Raw genomic sequence first — 6127 nt, 5'->3', positions numbered from 1 at the left:
GGTGGCTTGTGCGAAGAAGGAAGCTTGAAAGAGAGAGAAGGTCGAGGGAAAAATGAAGGCAATGTGAGGGAAAATGTGAAGGAAAGAAAGAGAGAAGGGGTACAAAATTGATTTCTAATCTTTTTTGGGGTGGGATGGAGTTTTGTTTATTTTTTGTGGCACTTGATTTATTTTGGGAGGTAGAGGGTAGAATAGGGAAGGACGAAATAATGGAGGGGGTAGAAAAGGAGTGAGAGGAAACAGATGGGAAAGTCAAGTTTGTATGGATGAAAATGTTGATTAATGATAATATGTGGTAGATCTGGTAGATGTAGGATGAGGGTGAAAATAAAAAATAGGTAGGTACCTAATAGAAAGTTCGATAGGAGAAAAATATTAAGCAATAGGAGGAATAAATGGAAATGGAGAAAAACCATGAACACAGACATAATTTATGACCTAACAGGTACAATTTGTAATAGGGCAAGAATGTTCCAGGCATAAATACCTATAAAAGCGGAGAAGAATCATAAAAATACCCCAAGAAGGTAATGAAAAAAATTGGAAGGAAACATGGTGAAAGGATAGGTATGCATTAAACAAAAGATATGAGACAGAAAGGGGATAAATGGAAATTAGAAAAGGGAGACAAAGGATTTTAATGGGAGGAAACAGGGAGTGAGAGAGACCGCAGGTGCTGAAGAGAGAGAGTCTAGAACTTGACCTTTATTTTTGCCAGCACATATGCTGCATGCTATACAAGGCTAGGAGAATATTGGTCACTCAGTTATAAGAACTTTAATACAGAAAGGAGAAAGGTCACAGCCACATGATGCTGCAGTAAGTGTTACGTGTTCCTCTGGAGATCGGAGTGGTCTAGCGGTATTATGCTGGATCGATAGGTCTCAGTTCGAACCTTGATAGGAGGAAAATGGGACCTTAATAAATTCAGCAACAGCACCGGTGGTTTGAGAGATTGAGGAATGATGGAAATAGGTCTCAGGTGAGGATTTTGATAAATCGAGTGTCTCGAGGAGTTTCGAATGTCAAAAAAAATTTGTCACTTCATAAGTAAACATCATGGTTTTCTGATATTTCCTCAACGTAACCTCAGTTGTGTTGACCCGCATGCGGGTTTTACGCCCATTTGATGGCGGACATACTACATAGAGGACATGCTATGGCACAGACCATAGAGGAAACAGAGAGACAGCGTTCTAACTGACCAAAGTGTATCACATCAGGCAGTGATAGCGTGAAGAATCCGAAACGTTCGTAATGACATTCATTTTTCCTGTTTCTACTCTGGATGTATTTGTATTTATATCCAGCCAGTGATTCTAATTAAATGTTCTGCTCCCATAAGCAGAACCACTAGTTTCTGATGGGACCAGGTTCAAGGATTTAAATATGAGTATGTTAGCATAGATATACCTTGCATTGCATTTATTTAATAATGCCCGTTATCCCGTATCGTACAAAATTGGCCAGAAAACATACTGCGACCCTTTTACATATTCTGTGAAGTTCATGGCTTTGAAAACTTACGTAGATTAGGTACCTACCCCTATTAGCCAATAACGGAGGTATGAGTATCTACGCCACATCCCCGGTTTGGAGCATCATTTCCAGAGGATCACATAAACCCTGAACCTCTAATTACTTGAGATATCTACATGCTTATTGGTCTTACTAGAAGCATAGGTACATTGAGAGTTCAGATTAGAGTTCATCGTTAGACATTTACCTCTAGAAGTCGTGACCCATACTCGGGAGTATTCAAGATTTGAGCGCTTTTTTTTACGTGGAAATATTTGGGATGCACGAGTTGGTACGTTGAATGACTGAGCTATTACTTTTTGCTCAATACCACTACAGGATCACAAAGTGTACTGCTCATCTAGCAGTAACAAGTAACTCTAGGTAAAGTAGTTCAATTTCAACAAAAACATATATAGTGTATGTATACTATACTGTACACTTACCTACCTCATTTCGTAGAACGTAGATGAAATTTTTGCACGGTCCCTTACGAAAACTGAAGTCCGTAACTAGGTCTTCAAGTAGGAAGAGTACATGAAATTTATGAACTAATCTAGTTCGAATAGTAAACCTACTAATTAATGTAAGCAATCATAACATATCCACAAGATTTCATACATCCAGGCAAATGTATATGAAATCCAAGTCTAGCAAGCCAGCACTAATGCAAACATCCTGACTCTTGGATTTCTTCACTCTCCTCAGATGCTGGAATTTCGTACCTTAGTTTGTACCAACTCTTTGATGTTGGTTACATACAAGAACTTCTAAAGTGTTCAATTGCTCATCCAAGAGATTTTTCACAAGCATAATCCACAGCTAATTGGTACGCAGTCGACCTTTGAGAAAAAAAAAAGTCTTTAGGAACGATAGGTGATAATGATTACAACAAATGGCAAAAGTCAGGTGCAAAAGTTATAGGATTCTGGGAGCTGTATAGGAAAAGAAATCGAATCTTAGGTCAGGTACGCCTAATATGGTAATGTCAACTGTTTCTGATGACTGCTCTTAAATGGTTTGCTAATGCAGAGATTTCACAGTCTCCCTACGCCTAATATGGTAATGTCAACTGTTTCTGATGACTGCTCTTAAATGGTTTGCTAATGCAGAGATTTCACAGTCTCCCAACTATTTTGTAGAGGATATCAAACAAGCTGGTGGGTTCAATCAAATACCTTTTTGTTAGCTCTACAGTCTCCCAACTATTTCGTAGAGGATATCAAACAAGCTGGTGGGTTCAATCAAATACCTTTTTGTTAGCTCTTTGCTACCCCTCCCGCTTTAATGAGCATTAGCACTACGGATGGTAGGTTGTTCTCGCCGAGTTTGCTTCACTAAATTCATTAGGAGTGAAGTGCTCTGGACCTTTGGTTTAGCCATAGAACTTTGAAATGGAGTAATGAAGTCTCAGCCACTAGAAAAGAAACTAAACTCACAGCACGCACAGAACCAATGTCTAAACGAGATGTAACACATCACGTGGTGTTTAATAATTTTTATAGTGGATGTGCCATGACTCACAAAGTCACCTATCTCTAAGGCCAGCCACTCGCTCTCAGGCTGTCTGACAGACCGTGCTTTGTCAGATGGTCTGAGCGTCTGTGACCGGCATGACAGTGCCAGTGATGTCACCTAGGTAACAATTAAAATTAAGAAAGAAAAGTCTCGTTCGAATAGGTCAACACAATTCAGGATAATATAATACAATGCGATTACAACGTGTAAAGTGAGAAATTAACAGCGATAGATGTAGGATGAGGGTGAAAATAAAAAATAGGTAGGTACCTAATAGAAAGTTCGATAGGAGAAAAATATTAAGCAATAGGAGGAATAGCAAGTTGATTGTAGGTTCATTACTGAAAGTTTATTGTTATGTTCTAGCACTAGTGTAACTTATGATCATTTAGTAATTCTTCATCACTTGGGGCTAACAACCAAACTATACATTACATTGTTACTCTCGTCTCTACAGCTACATAGATCTCTAAGATCTTGAAAATATAAATATAGATTGTGTAAGTATTACCATCAAGTGATCATAACTTATACCGAGTTACTTCCAAGTACTTTGAAGATGTCACTTTGAGGACCATTAGTGATGTGAAACGTGAAGTACCTACGCAAACTGACTTACAATCAAACCTATAACCGACCAACACTGTTAGTTAGATGACTGGACTACCTTGTCGTCTAGCTGATATTTGACTTTTTTTTAACGGTCATGGTTATGTCGAATTTCGATAATCTAGAAACTGTCGGTTACTAAGAAAGAAAACTTTTTTGTTCCTTTTGTTACGTCTTACAGTTAGAGAGCTTCAATGAAATGAGATAAACCAACGCAACGCTTCTTGAAATTTCTACTAAAAATTGTCAAGTTGGTCTAAATTTTGTTGCTCCAGCACATTGACTGCAGTAAGTGTTACGTGTTCCTCTGGAGATCGGAGTGGTCTAGCGGTATTATGCTGGATCGATAGGTCTCAGTTCGAACCTTGATAAGAGGAAAATGGGACCTTAATAAATTCAGCAACAGCACCGGTGGTTTGAGAGATTGAGGAATTATGGAAATAGGTTAAGGTGAGGATTTTGATAAATCGAGTGTCTCGTGGAGTTTCGAATGCAAAATTTGTCACTTCATAAGTACCTAACATCATTGTTTTCTGATATTTCCTCAACGTAACCTCAGTTGTGTTGACCCCGCATGCGGTTTTACGCCCATTTGATGGCGGACATACTACATAGAGGACATGCTATGGCACAGAACATAGAGGAAACAGAGAGACAGCGTTCTAACTGACCACGTAACCTCAGTTGTGTTGACCCCGCATGCGGTTTTACGCCCATTTGATGGCGGACATACTACATAGAGGACATGCTATGGCACAGACCATAGAGGAAACAGAGAGACAGCGTTCTAACTGACCAAAGTGTATCACATCAGGCAGTCATAGCGTGAAGAATCCGAAACGTTCGTAATGACATTCATTTTCCTGTTTCTACTCTGGATGTATTTGTATTTATATCCAGCAGTGATTCTAATTAAATGTTATGTAACACAATCACGTGTGTTTAATAATTTTTATAGTGGATGTGCCATGACTCACAAAGTCACCTATCTCTAAGGCCAGCCACTCGCACTCAGGCTGTCTGACAGACCGTGCTTTGTCAGATGGTCTGAGCGTCTGTGACGGGCATGACAGTGCCAGTGATGTCACCTAGGTAACAATCAAATTTAATAATGAAACTGAAAGAAAAGAAATTGGGTTTTGATTTAGAGTAGGTCAACTCTTTGGATCAAATTCTTCTACTTCGACCAAATTGGGCTCAAAAGAGGTTATGGGTTCTAAATCCTGTTGGGCTGATACCTCACACAGAAAACCCTAGGTCCCCTAACAGTCTAGCTCGAGTAGGTATACATTATAATTACCTCTCAGAATTAGGTACCTAAGTAGGCATAGATATTAAATTAAGACTCCAATAATATTAAAAAGCGTTTTTCATTCTTTTGAGAAAAGATTTGAAAAAAAAAAAAAAAGATCGATAGGTACTTATACCTAGGTACTTCATGTTTTACCTAGAAATGCCTAGAAAAGTTGAACTTTGATTTAGAACAGGTACTCTTTGGATCATATTCTCCTACCTCGGCCAAATTGGGCTCAAAAGAGGTTATGGGTTTTAAATCCTGTTGGACCGATACCTCAGAAAACCCCAGGTCTCCTAACAGTCTAGCTCGAGTAGGCATACATAATAATTACCTCTCAGAATTAGGTACCTAAGTAGGCATAATACATAGGTTGACAATTCGTCATGTGTATTTTACATGACTACCTAATAATATTGTCTTTACATTATGGACATTCGAATTCAAGAAACAACAACAAAACCAGTAAAAATGTTTTGAAAAGTTGAACTTTGATTTAGAACAGGTACTCTTTGGATCATATTCTCCTACCTCGGCCAAATTGGGCTCAAAAGAGGTTATGGGTTCTAAATCCTGTTGGGCTGATACCTCAGAAAACCCCAGGTCTCCTAACAGTCTAGCTCGAGTAGGTAATAGGTATACATAATAATTACCTCTCAGAATTAGGTACCTAAGTAGGCATAGATATTAAATTGGTATAATAGATAGGTACGAGATCTCTGCACCCTGGGCACTGGTGCAAACTATACATTTTGAAATTTGGGAAATGTCCGGGTTTTCGATGGAATGTCCGGGTTTTTGGAAACAAATGTCCTACTTTTTAAAAATTTGATCTGGAGACCCTATTTGCACCGGGAAATAAAATGTCCGACATTTATTCTCAACCTTTCAAATTGAAAGGATATTTGTCCATCGTCGACGTCTACAATATTCTACATTACAAGTTTACAAGTCTCGTCTAAGTCATCTACAATAAGTTTACAATGTTCTTCAGGTTTGGCAGATACCTGTGTAGTGTGTAGTTGTGTAGTTTGGTATGAATGTAGGTACTGAATAACTAAAAGTGAATCGGCTCTTTGGAGTTTTTGATGCATTTTATGTGGTGTGCGAACTTTCCAATTGGACCTCGGCTTTGAACCCTCGCTCTCCTGTTTACCAGACGAGAGGCTTGACCATTCGGTACACCAC

This window comes from Diaphorina citri, unplaced genomic scaffold, assembly GCF_000475195.1.
Source record: "Diaphorina citri unplaced genomic scaffold, Diaci psyllid genome assembly version 1.1 scaffold2020, whole genome shotgun sequence".
NCBI lineage: Eukaryota > Metazoa > Arthropoda > Insecta > Hemiptera > Psyllidae > Diaphorina > Diaphorina citri.
Note: the sequence above shows the minus strand (reverse complement) of the source record.